Here is a 14,693-nt window from a genome sequence, read left to right on the forward strand (position 1 = left end):
CATGAATGAAAGAGGTTTCAAGGCGTTGGTATGAAGGGGATCCACATCAAGAATTCATGCATCTTTTCCTTTTGCAGTGTTTCTTTTCCTTTTCCAAGATTCATCTATCTTTTCCTTTCATGAATTTTCATGAATCAGATCACTAGATGAGAAAGGATAATCATATTTCATCAATTTTAAAGAAGATAAGAATACGATGCTATTTTCTATTCAGATTTCCTTCGCTAATACTCATGAAATGAGAGAGAATGCTTTTCATATTTTACGTCTTCTTATAGACGCCAGATAACAACCTACTCATTCAATCGTGTCATGTAACAACAATGAATTATAAATTATTACCAAAGAATCATGAATAATATTGCTCACTGTGTTCATATTTTGTTTCTTTTTTGAAGTATAGAAATAAGAACGGTGATGCTCAATCAATTGTAACTTTGTAGGAATACTTAGTAAGCTAGTCTTTTAAATTTTCCCCTGGCAGATTTCAAATCACTTTCAAAATTTGAAAATACGAGATAAATAAACCTGTCAAGTGAACTATAATTTCGCTCAACAAACTTCGAACGTCATTCAAAGAAACTATAATAAATTTCATTGCATTAGACGCGAAGCCAGTTAGCAACAGAACGAGCCAGAGACAGATTAAGCGACGTCTGAATTTAATTACGATTCACCTCTTATCATCAGCGCCTGTTTTCCGTTTTAATTTGAAATGAAGGCTTTGAACGCCAGATATAAATATTCTGTTTGATAAATAGAGGCAATAAGCGAGCCGGCTGCTGCGAAACACTCAATGTACAGGGCGCCAAATAATAACCGAAATTCCGAGCCGTTTGTTATTATTTCCAATTATGAAATCACATGAACTTGCTGAGTGCTAATACTACTGCTGCAGGCTGGGTTGAATGGTGAGACAACTGTTGAGAGATTAGAGAGTGAGAAAGAAGAATGTATAAATGTGTGAGTGAGTGAGAAAGTGAATAAGTGGTAGGAGAGAAGAATAAGATCCAGTATAGTGAGCGGAAATTATATAGGGGATTAATTATTTGAGAATATGGTATTGGGATGGAAGTGATGATGATAAAGAGTTGGACGAATTTCAGTGGAAAGGAGGATGCAAGGGGAAGAAGAACTGAAATGTCGGAAGAGGAAGGACAAATGGTAATTGTTGAGAAACTAAACAGGAAGATTGGAGAATATAACGAAAATTATATGGAAAAGCTATGAAGACGCAAAGAAAGTACGTGGAGAATACGATGCATTAGGAACCAAACGAGATGGAATAGACGGAAATCAGTGGCAAGACTACAATAATAAATTTGAAAAGTGGGATATCATAATTGGGACTAAGTTTATTATTAACAAATTTTGTATGTATATTATAATAATTATGTATATGTTTTTCCAATAAACTCCTATGGTTGTGAATCATTGGCAATTAGAGAAATTATTATTATTATTCATAATATTTAAAGGATTTCGAAGGGATGAAGGTGAGCTATCCATGTATCCTAGTATTTGATCTAGTAAAATTGAGTAATTAAAAACTGGGAGAACAAAATAATTTGGCTCCAGATATTAGACGTGGAAAATGGTTGTTGAAAAAATAGAGGAATTTTCATAGTACCTAGGATTTGTTTCGAAATATTAAACTTGAAACAGGAAAAAAATAAATAGAAGGGGAGATTCTGCAGTAGTAATTTAGTGAGCCAATAACATTGAAGAGAAGAGAGTTTGATGAAACAGTGTACGAGAATTTATGATATCAATAAAACAGGGACAGTGAAATTTTCGTTTGATTAAAACCAGATTAATAAAGTAGAAGGGTAAGTAAAATGGTCAATTTGAAAGAAATGATTCCAATAAAGCAGAGAAGGGATGAAGAAAGAGCGAAACCAATAAAGCAAACAGAAGAGGGTTGAATGTAGAGAGAAAGACAATTCAGAAAGCTATGTTGGAATATGACATTGATAACGATTGTAAGCTATCGCTAGCAGGCGCCATTTTCGAAGCTTGGAGCTGGGGCTGAGGCGTTTTAAACAAATTAGATTTAATTAGCTCACAACTTAGTCGCCTGTTACCGTTCTCGCTCTTTCATTTCGCGCCAAATTTATTCTCAGTTTCGGCGGGAAGTGGTGTGACCAGGCGTTTATGGAGCTGCAAACAGCTGTAACGGAGGCTGTCAGCATAGGTTGAAGGAGCAGCATTGATGGTATTCATAAGGGACTCTGACAGTTTAAAGTGGATCTTACTATAAATAGCTGACAAACATAGCTATACAGCCGTGACAAGTGAGGCCTTCGACTCATGGCTTATTAGAGTTCGCAGCTGGGAATATATACACCCTTCACTTGACACAGCCTTGTGATGGCTTTTCGGCAAATACTTGCCCACGCCAATAAATAAAGCTCGCGCAAATTTTCTTCATTTCATTCTAATTAGTTTCGTTGTGCCACTTGCTGCTTTATGTGTCGGGGGCCGAAGTTGCGTGCTGCTGAATTGAGGGTACCAGCACAATTATTTCTAAAGTTCATCCTCCATCGATTATTCTCTCTACCAATTGATCTTGATTATTCAGTTCACCAATGGGAGCAAAGTTCTCATTCAAAGTTTAATTGTTGTACGCCAATGTTGCTAATTCTTGCCCCTAGAAATAGTTATACAATAATTTGCTGGTATAAAACTTGGTGATACCAGCATGTAAAAGGAAGAAGAAGAAGAAGAAGAATATATCAGCACGTTGCTGATTATTTCTCCTGGAAATTGTATAAGAATTGCTTGGACGAATAATTTAAAGATATCAGCACGATTTTGAAAGTTCATTCTTACTTTATTCTCCATTCTCACTTCTTTTGTAATTTTTTCTCTTCTTGCCTATTCAGTTCAACTGTAGACGAATAATGAAAGAGGTGAATCTACATGTAAACCATACCTATGGGACTTGTGGGAATTATATCCTTTTTGCTATTAGAAAAATAGAGAATTTAGAATATTAGATTTTTTTCTAATAGCAAAAAGTGATTTAATAATAAGCAGTTCGTGATGAAAAACAAAATTGAAGAATTATATCTTTATTGTAGGAATATTACATCGTTCCTCATCGATCATTGTCCATCTAACTTGGAAGCAAGATTAGTTTATTCAAATGTTGGACTATTTTGCTTCTTTTTGATCGTTCTTCTATTAGATGCTCATTCTAACTGTTTACAAATACGTACTTTTTTGTTATCTCTTGTTAATTTTGTATTTTCATATTCTATTGGATTTATTCCAGCCACATCGAATAGAAATCTCAGATGCTAGTCCATTTCGGATGATTTTCATTACATTGAAGACAGAATGCAATCGCAATGAGTTTTGAATTCTCTTGGAGTGTTAAAAATATGAAGTTTTGACGAGTAAATTTTTATTCAACATTCAATGAAAATGGAAATACATGACATCAAAATAAAAGGCATAATGAATCCTTTCAACCTTCCCTTTGACATATCCCTCGCAGTGAATTAGTAACTTCTATTTTGATTAGTAATTATCAATGTACTTGCACATGTGTATTTCAATTATAAAAAAATGGATTCTTTCAATGAATTTTTGCTCGGCAATTGGAACTGTGACATATGAATTGAAAATTACACCATATGCACCCTTGAAACTTATCATACCATAAAAATGAATATAACATTTCAGACGACAACTTCAATGAGCTTCTAGGAAAATTCAATTTCCTTAACGAGTTGAACCAGATTTTGTGATGAGATTGTAGCAAACGTCATGACGTGGGAGGGATCAAGCAGAATAACCATCGCCGGCACCGGCACCCGAAACATTATTATTCAAATGTATTTTTATTTCAAAGCTCTCTTTAGAGTCAAAACGAATGCTCAATGCCGAGCTGAATCTCTGAGGGAAATCCGGCTCAAAAACATAAAAAGCGACAAACGAGCAGAATGTATAGGAAAATGAATAAAGAAATGGTTACAAAACAACGACTGAGCTTAGCTTGATATGTGGAATGATGTGTTCTTTCCTGACATACGCATCAGGCTTAACCAGCCGGGCTACCAAGTCTCACTTCAAACTGTCAGCATCCCTCGACGAACTACATGAATGCTTCTCATTCAAACAATACTGTTAATTCAAAATGAATCTCACTATAGTTTGGTAGAGTACTAGGCGAAATTTTGATCTGGACATGAAAAAAAATGAGATGCTCTTTCGAGTATTATTTCATGGAATTTTTTCCAGCAGTGCTCTTAAAATAGCTGTGGCATTTGGAGATATTTCATGCCAATGGAAACATGAATAATAATATCTGGATGGTTGCATCCTCGCAGCCAAAAGGTGGAAGCATTAGTTGGATAACTAATTTATTCTCTACTATCCTCCGATTGGTCAACCGATTTTAAACGGTTATTAAACTCGGAATTCTGCTAGTAGATGGCGGCAGATGCTGGGTAATATTTCCAACTCCGCTTACTACCTCCTGATTGGTCGACACTTTCATGTATCCTATTCAAGACTATTAATAGGTAGCAGCATTTGCTGGGTTGCAGAAGTTTTGTTGAAAGTATTCAATACCTATGCGAAAAGGAAAGAAACTTGCACTTCACAGTTAACAATACGATTCAGCTACTTTATAGAATCGTATTGAATAGATAAATTAACTTATCAATAATCGAATTATATATAAGTTGAACGTTTCTAATCCAACAAGAGCTAGCGAACCCAAAGCTTGTGCGCTGACAAAAATATGAGTAACAACAATAAAATGGTTCAATGCCTCTTGAGATGTGAATTGATAGTTTATGTGAATTCAATATTGAATAATATTGATATTAGACTATTACAAACCATTCAACCATTTTACAAAAAATAATTCTACAACGGTTATATTTTTTATATAATGCTACTAACGGGATTGTTAAATGAATGCTGTAAGTTAGGATGAAAACATTTTAAACATTTTCTGGTTTGAAAAACTTGTGAAATCTTTAGTTACTTGGTCAAAAGATTGTTATTTTGTTTACTATAGAGGATGGGAGTGGTTGGTATACTAGTAAACGTGAAACGTGCTCCGTTTGACCAAAGTCCCTTTAATATTGCAACACATTCAACGCACGAGCAAAATGTCAAAACTAAACAACTAATAAAGTTCAGGGTTGCAACCAACGCTTAAAACTCAACGCTCAAAGGACAAATTGCTTCAGCCACGCTTCCAGATATTCAGCTATTCAGGTATAATAATATGTAGGTGGAATTTATCAAGTAGAAAACGCCGAATCCTCGAAAAACCACAAACGCTCGGTTGAACGTGTTTTGATGTTGAATGCACGTCCTAACGTGAGATTCTGACTTAAATTTCCAAATTCAGAGCGCTCCCAAATTCAAATTTCAGTGCAGACAAAGCCAGTGCGTTGTGTTGACTGCATCAATAAACACTCAATGGTGCTTCTGAGAATAAAACTGTTACCGACGTCAAAGATGATTCTAGGAAAATTTATGGCTTTCCTCTTCAAAACCGCTCGGACTGGTAGGAGAGAGCTGTAATAATTTGGAATATCAATATGTTACAGGGTAACAGCATTCTCCTCTTGACATATTGGGATATTTCCTGCGCTTGCTCAAACTGTTTGATTCCTGATATTTCATTACAATCAATGATTTCTCACATTCATCATAATCATTGAATTTAATTGAAGTACGATTATACCTAGTGGTCTTGGGCTAGTTACACCACACATATCGATTTTTGGATGTCCGATTTTTTTGTCGTCCTTACAAAATCTATCATTATGTTATGCTTGCTGAGATATGTTCAATAATTATAACAGACAGACACAGACAAAAGATATTTATTTCAAAAAAATGCACTTTACATAAAAAGTAATAATCTTATGTACTCATTATCAATATAAAACAAACAAAGAATAAAATCAACCTCATGAATACAGTAAGACAAGTAAATCTTTAGAAAATGGTCTGCATGGGCAAAAAATGCCTGTGCGCAAACCAGAGTTGCATATTATAAGTTTGTCAGAGAGAAAGGAAAAACTAATTTTGCTGCATTCAGAATCCTATTTAATATTATTATTACGTACAGAGGATTATTGGATAGCTCAAAAAAATAATAAAAAGGTTAATTATTGTAATGATGCATACAGATTCCAAGAACAGTAGTCAGGTTGTCACCACCAGCGAATTTATCAATTCAGGTAGTATAATTTGTTGTGATGATGTTTTCTGAATTGTCCACTCCCAGCTGTATTAAAAATTTCTTCAATTTCAATTTAAATAAGGATTTTGAGACGTCCTGAAATACTATGTGGTGTGGGAAGTGACGAGCCAAGTTACGGTACAGAACATGTGAAATATAGAAGGAGTTTGTTTGTGTAAGGATCTCTGGAGGGGTATAGCTGTAATACCAGTGTTAACAGCATACCGCATTTGATGCATATGTGTAATGGGCCCAAGAATATTCAAGTTGGAGAATAAATGTATTAAAATGTTTTTAATGAAGAGCTGTCTTACAGTCAGGACCTCACTCTCCTCAAAGAGAATGTTAGTTGAGAAACGAAGATTTTTTTTAGAGCTACTTTCAAAATGGCTTTCTGGACAATAAAGAGTGGCTGAAGTACCGTCTTGCAAGCACCACCCCATGCAACTATACCAAACTCCAAAAGGGACTGGACATATGCAAAGTATGCCATTCTAATCTCTCTCTTATCCAGTACATCGCTCATCATTCTAAGTCTTTTTTTTATGTATTCAATGTGAGCAGACCACCTTATCCTATGGTCGAAAAAAACGCCCAAATACTTGTAGGGAGTGACCATTTGAATACAAGAACACCCACATGTAACACTGAGAAAATCCCCACAGCAGTGAACTTTCAAACTTGATAAATTGTAATTGGTCGTTGGTCTCAATGATATTGGCATAAATTTCGTTTTCGTGGTGTTCATTGTCAATGTATTCTGATCAAGCCATGTTTTTATGTGAAAAAGGTCATTTTGAGCATTTTCCTTAACTTCAACCCAGCTTGGCCCTTTAAAAATATCAATGCATCATCTGCAAACAAAAATAACCTCCCATGTATATTTACTTTTGATATATTATTTATATAGATTAAAAAGAGGATTGGGCCCAAAGTGCTTCCCTGAGTCACCCCAAAGTCAACCGCCACATCTTCACCCCTGACATCCATCAAGGAAACAAACTGAAGGCGATTTGACAGATAACTTCTGAACCATGCCAACGCTGTACCTCGTATTCCAATAAGGTTTAATTTATTCAATAATTTGTTCCTATCAACCGAATCGAAGGCTTTTTTTAGGTCAAGGAATAGAAGCATCATTCGTCGATTTTCATTCATTCCTTCATTTATGGCTTTGCAAATGTCAAATAGAGCATCAGGTATATTTTTATCTTTTCTGAAGCCATACTGACAGTCACATAAAATTCTATTTCTATTAAGATAGAAAATGAGCTGTTCTTTCACTATTTTTTCTAGAATTTTTGAAAAAACGCTTAGCAATGATATGGGACGGTAATTGTTTTTGTCGGTAGGGTCACCAGATTTGAAGAGGGGAAAAACCTTGGCCATCTTTAGGAACTCAGGGAACACACCAGACTGTAAACTAAGATTAATTAAATGAGTTAGTGGCTTGATCAGAATTGCAATATTATCTTTCAGGAACTTAGCAGAGATATTATCATACCCTGGAGCTGACCCACCTCTGAGACTACCTATGGCATGCATAATTTCAGCTTCATTTACAGCCTGAAACTCAAAGTGATTTCGATTCAAATGTTGACTATCATCGACTAAAAGAGGCTCTCCAGAATCTATAGCATCAGCCAGAATTTGGCCGACTGATGCAAAAAAAACATTGAATTCATCAGCTACACTCTTGTTGGCACTAAGAATGGTGGTATCATCAGCATATAGCACAGAAAAACAAGGTACATTATCATTAAAATCATTAACAAAGACCAAAACAGAAAAGGTCCAAGGACTGAACCTTGCGGCACTCCAGCCAATACTTTCTTTGCTTCAGATCTTTCATCATTAAGTTTAACAATTTGATATCTATTGCTAAGGTAGTCTTCGATCAATTTAAGCTCTTTGTTTCTGACCCCATAGTATTCAAGCTTCCTACAGAGAATATTATGTGGTATAATGTCGAAAGCCTTACTCAAGTCTAGCATTTTTCCCCCTACAACCATCTCTTTTCAAACTCATCCAGGATGAAGTTGACTAGTTTTTCAACGGCCATTGCAGTTGAACAGTCAGGTCTGAAACCAAATTGGTTTACATTCAGCAATTTGTTGATTGATAAGTATTCGTACATTTGATAGATAATACAGGCCTCAATTATTTTGCTTATGATAGGTACAATTGCTATTGGCCTGTAATTTTCTGGTAATTCTCGATCACCTTCTTGAAGATTGGGCTGAGCAATGATAGTTTCAAACAATCGGGGAATTGACCAGTGAGTAAGACTATATTTATCATCAGAGTTAATGGTGTCAAAATTGATTCAATTATATTTTTTAAAATAAAATTCGATAGACCAAAACAGTCTTCACTTTTTGAGGAGCTTAAATTATTCACAATGGATATCACAGTTTCAGGTTTGACCACTTTAAATGAGAATTCAAGAGTGCTGCTATTAATACCCTCAGCAAACTTAAAATTATGCAATAGTTCAGCATAGGTCACCGAAGATTGGTTTAGATCTTTGGATACAGTATTTGGCACATTAACAAAGAAGTCATTGAGTATGTCTGGTGAATATTAATTTTTTGAGGAGCTGAGTCATTCCTATTTCCTTCTTTACAATTTTCCATGCTGCTCTACTCCTATTAGAGGATTTACAGATAACATCATCATTTGCCATAATTTTCGCTCTATCAATAGCTATACAATATTGTTTTTTGTAATTCTTAAATAACTTTGGCATTTTTAGTATTAGTTATCTTCCAAACATTATACAGCATCATTAGGTGCTCCCTCATGAGCTTTAATTCAGGCGCGTGTACCAGTTTTTCTGACTAGATTTAGACTTTGGCTTATAATTAATTACAGGACAGTGTATATCAAAATAGGACTTTAAAACATTAATAAACATAGACATCACAGAATTTGTATCACAGACATATGTATGACCAGTTATAACTAGAGAGACATTTTTTGTAGTTATTAAGCTATTAGTTGTAATGAGACGTCTTTTATGGATTTCTGTCTCATTGTTATTATTTTTAAAATTTCTGACAATATCTACGGAGAGATCAGCAAATATACCTGCATGGTCTGATATCAGATCTGATCATACAGTTTACACTCAATACGTTCGGACTTGACACATGTATATATATTGTCCAAGCTTGCTTTTCCTCTGTTGGTAGGAGTGCACGTTATACAAGATTAAAGGATCTCATGACATTTAAGAATGTTGGATTTCAGTCTATGTAATTCAAGAATGTTAAGATTAAAGTCTCCAGCAATTGCAATGAAAGAGTAGGATTTCTCAGTGATATAATTTAAAACAGACTGGATACCTGGTAGAAATTTACTAATAACAAAAGAATCCTTATTAATACTTTTTCCCGCCAACTCTCCTATCACTCCCCAGAACCGCCTAGGATCATCTCTAATTCCATTAGTTTATTTTTATATTTCAAGTTTAGTTCTTTTCAAATTAACGGTAAGATTTTTTCTAAGCGTGAGATAATGATTTTTCAGAGCGTTATTATATGGTTGCCTCTTCAATTTCCTACTCAATTTATCTCTTTGTCTAATAGCATCACCATGGCTTTAATTTTTTTCTTCTTGACCTCATCGTCTTAGTATTCATACTGAAATCTACTGATTTTTTTATAATTTGATGAATTTACTAGAACAATTATTTATTTCAAAACAGTTTTCTACCGAACCCCAATCCGCATTCTGGAGAGCCTGTGCTAATAGGCCTTTATTTACATTAGTATAGGTCTTAGCCGATTCAGCCGGTTTTTGTACTGGAAATGAAATATTAAGAGCTATACTGAAATGATCTGTTATTGCAGTATGCAACACGCCGCCTTCATCTGATCCTGATCAGCGTATCTTACAAAATGTGATCAATAGAGAATCGAGTCATCATCAATTCTAGTTGGCTATTTATACACTGTACAAGACCAGCACTGACCAAACAGTTCAAGTCCTGTTCGCGATTAGGTCATCTGAGAACAAATTTATATTAACATCTCCTACCAGTAAGCAGCTTTTATTAGAATTTAAAGCATAGTAATAATTTTCCAACTCATCTAGAAATAAATTAATGTTCATCGAATGTTCTATAAATTGCTAGGAGAGAAAAGGACTTGTTCAGTATCTGAAAATCCACCGTTAAACCATAAACATCTGCCAATGTTTTTGTTTAACGCTATAACTTATTGTGCTATTAATGTATATATCACGCCATCATTTTGATTGCGCTGTTTATCAGTAGCTACCAAATCAAATCCATCTATTGGCCTTCCCACCGCCCCATCTTTAAGCCAGCATTCGGTCAATACTATTAAATCCTACCGTGTGTTCAAAGAATCTATATACACCAACATTCATCGAAATTTCTAGAAACACTCCTTATATTAGTACATAATATCTTAAAGCTTAAATCCACGGAATCAAAGAAAGAAACAAATTCTTCTGATGCACCAATTCTGAGCAATTGAAAATTTAAACTGTCAACGTCATCATTTGATACTAGCAGCCTAGCCACAGCTAGGAAAATTAAAAAAAGATGTAATTATTAATTCTACGATTATAAGTTGATATTAAAAAAGCAAATAAATTGAGAGAGAATATAAACGATTATAAAATAAGAAATAGATGTAAGAAGCTGGTTGCTCTACATTCACGCTTCTCTTTCTAATCATATGAACCATATGACTTGTTAATAATTTACTAATGTTGTTTATCAAACTAATAGCAGAGCTGATGAGAGAATGATTGAATGTTCAATTTTGTACAGTTTAAGATTTATTGAGGTGTTATATTATAATTGACATTAAATCGATTTCTAAGTAAATGAAATCTTTCGTCAATTATTCATTTCAAGTAATATGTGCGAAGTAAGATCATTATATAGATAATGAAAAAGAAGAGAATATTAGGAATATGAAATAATAATTAAGAAAAAAAAATATGTATAGGTGTGGAAAAAGAAAATTACATATAGAATCCCCCGTGCACAACCAACATTGTTATTTATCAAGGACTGGATTAATATGATGCTAAGAATGAGTATTTTATAAACAAAAACTTCATTACTTACTGTATAATAATGCAACAACAAAAATATTAGCTCCCCCATACTACTCAATGATATGCTATTTCTCACACACACATACTCGTCAGTCTACAGGCAAATATAATTCATTTAAACTGAGAAACCCAGTATTTAAAGATTAGCAAGAGAAGATCGAGATAACGGAATTCAGCTCTAATACTTTCTACCAACTTCAAAGATTAGCGGTTCAAAATAGACAGTTATCATTATCGATAAAAGGTCGTAGTAATGGTAGGTAGTAATCCAATTGTCTATCACAGTGACTATCATCATCTGATAGAGGCCAATAATATAAATTAATTAAAATTTAGATTAGATCATCATAATAATTTGAATTTCTCATTGAAATTCTATATCCAAAATTCCAATGAGAAATAGAAATTATTAAATAATCTAATCTCAATAATCTAAATTTCAATTCCTATTATTAATCTCTATCAGATGATAGTCATTGTGATAAAAAATCGGATTACTACCATTAATCAAAAATATACCCAATGATAATTATTCGGGTGCGATTTTACGTAGAACATAATATGTATTATATTGTCAAACTAACTATGGAAGTTCACAATTATAATGATAGTGCATTGAATTGAAATAAAGAGCTTACAAGGTGATCATTGGAAATATATAAAAAAAATTCAGTATCAGAATGTAATGTAGATAACAAAGCTATAGTTAGGCTTGTAGTTCACAGAATAGCTGGATCACAGGGAGAAAAGAGAATACTATTTTCTGCCGTATGGGTTCTGACGTTATTTTTATCAATAACGGTTTGCCTGGCTTGGCTGCAGTCGGTAAAGCATGGGTAGAAAATTATATGACTCTGGTTGTGGTTCTTAGAATATAAACTAGACCAAATTCTTACGGGCTCGCCCAGGAGCTCCCGCAGTTCACTGCTCTTGGACAATTTATATAAATCTCTGGAACGTGTTATTTCTAAAGATTCGATTATCAATGCTAAATATCGCTGTCTAAACCAACTTATTCGAGGAAGAATAAAGTCGGATGGTAAATTTATTAATATTTCAATACTGGTAATGAGATAAATAAAAATGAGATTGGTCATGCATGGAAGTGGGGAAACAAATAAAGGATACACCATAAAAAGTTTGATACATATTGTGATGTGGTAAATTGTAAATCCTTTATAGATGATATGGTGTTCTTGATGTTTATAAGGGCGGTTGCTAAAGTCCCTATTTTGCGAATAAATTCACAAAAAATTAAGGCCGTCCGGCTCGCAAAATTGCTGGGTTCAAACCGTAGCTCTAGCTCAGTGGTAGATACATGAATTTTCCAAATATAATTAATCACCATAAGGTTCAATGACTGGTGATTAATTATTCTTACCGCTGCTTCTATGAAGTTCTTGAAGAATACCAATAAGGAAATCAAAAGGATAGTTGATGACTGATTATCAGTAACCATGTACACAATAGAGAATAATAAAGACCAACTATGGTTCTTTCTAGTTGATCCTTAAAACGCTTGTCATGAATACAGGTATTCACCAATTTATCCTTCTGAAATTCCTTAGAACTTACAACGCCAGTTCTTGAAGCTCTCTGGATCCTTATATGATATAACTGGAACCTTATTAATATAATTATCAATATATTTTTTCTGGTGGACTAGTATGACTATCATCAAAGGATGATAAGTACTGAATGCTCTTAATAAGATCGATATTAATTGATTCAATAATTTTATATGCTGCCGAATATTTTTTCTTGGTACTAAGACAGCCCAAACTGTATATCACGAGATGAATTAGGGTAAAATAAACTTCTATGATTTTGTATGCTGACATAAAACAAATATATTCCCATAAAACAATATATATAAAATATTCCTATATCTAAAATTTTCAATATATATATAAATTCTTCAATAGTTAATTAATTATCACAGGGTTTACTAGCATTCACTGTTGTGAGCTTTAAAATTTATAAATTTGTATTTAATACTAATACATGGACTTCAAGTCAATTCCGAATTCTACAATTTAAAACCTGTTTGGTCTGCAGATTTAATAGGACATGCTTTGATCAATTAGCAAATAATATTATTAAATCAATATTTAAAAATAATCTCAGGGTTTTTAATGAGTCCATGCCATGCATGGAAGTAAGCTTCCTACATATATCAAATTAATTCATAAAATGTTCTTATAAACTATATGATAATACTCAACACGTTGCGAATTTTCCTTGACTTAAATTAATTTATATAGTGCTTTGACTAATTCCCCAACTCTAATAAAAAAGGCCTTTATAAAACGAGCTCGTTTGATCTAACACTCACATTAATGATGTTCTTGACGGTCTCGTAGAATGAATTAATTAATTATGCAGGTCCTTTTCGTCTCGGCTGGGCTTGCGCGTGGTCCAGATTTCTTATAGTTTTCTTTCTGTATTACAGATATATTTATGGGAATTGATTACAATTACGAACTCTTCAACAACACTGAATTCACAGATAAATAAACATTAATTACAAATAGTTCACATTTAAAAAAGGGATTGGCTTGATAACTTTTAAAATTTAAAGGAAGAAAGAACCCTAATTTCCATGTGCATCCTTTCAGAACGAGATCACAAGCCAGAAGAAGATGGTTTTCAGAAAAATTTTATCTCTTCCTTGAACGATTTGTAAGCTTCTTTCTGATTGGCTTTTAATTTAACAAACTCAATACAATTGGTTGCTTCAGATTCAGGGTTTCTTTAACTTTATAATAGAAAAATAGATAAAAGTTTTTATATAAATATATGGAGTGATTGTCTTAAACTATTCTGATAAATAAATCGCGATATACGATGCTATCATGTAACATATATTTAATTTTTTATACGAGTTTTGTATACTCTTGATTTTTGTACTATTTAGATTGTAATAAATATTTATGCAGCAATAATAGTTGTCCCTATTTATTTACATAAATCTTCCTCAGTATATATAATACATCTTTTGTGAGTAAACTTTATAATTCAACTTGTACTGGTTGATCGAACAATCAGCTGATTCGTTAGGTATTGATTCAAATAACTATCGATTTATTCTAGATCGATTGATTCATTTAAAAGTGTAAACAAATAATTCTAACCTCAAATGTACATGCAAACTTTTATTTTTTATGATCTGCCAATAATAAATAAGCCGCTTTATAATTTTTAATTCTGCCAATGGATCCTCATTATTGTTGAATCACAATTATGCATGTTTTTTCTTATCATTTTAGATAATACGATTACTCTTTTATCACTAACAACATTCGATTTTACTTGAGTGGTTCTTTGACTAGGTTATCTTTCTTTTCCATTTTATAATTCTATTAAAGTTCAATAGTTC

Source organism: Nilaparvata lugens, chromosome 7 (genome assembly GCF_014356525.2).
Source record: "Nilaparvata lugens isolate BPH chromosome 7, ASM1435652v1, whole genome shotgun sequence".
Taxonomy (NCBI): domain Eukaryota; kingdom Metazoa; phylum Arthropoda; class Insecta; order Hemiptera; family Delphacidae; genus Nilaparvata; species Nilaparvata lugens.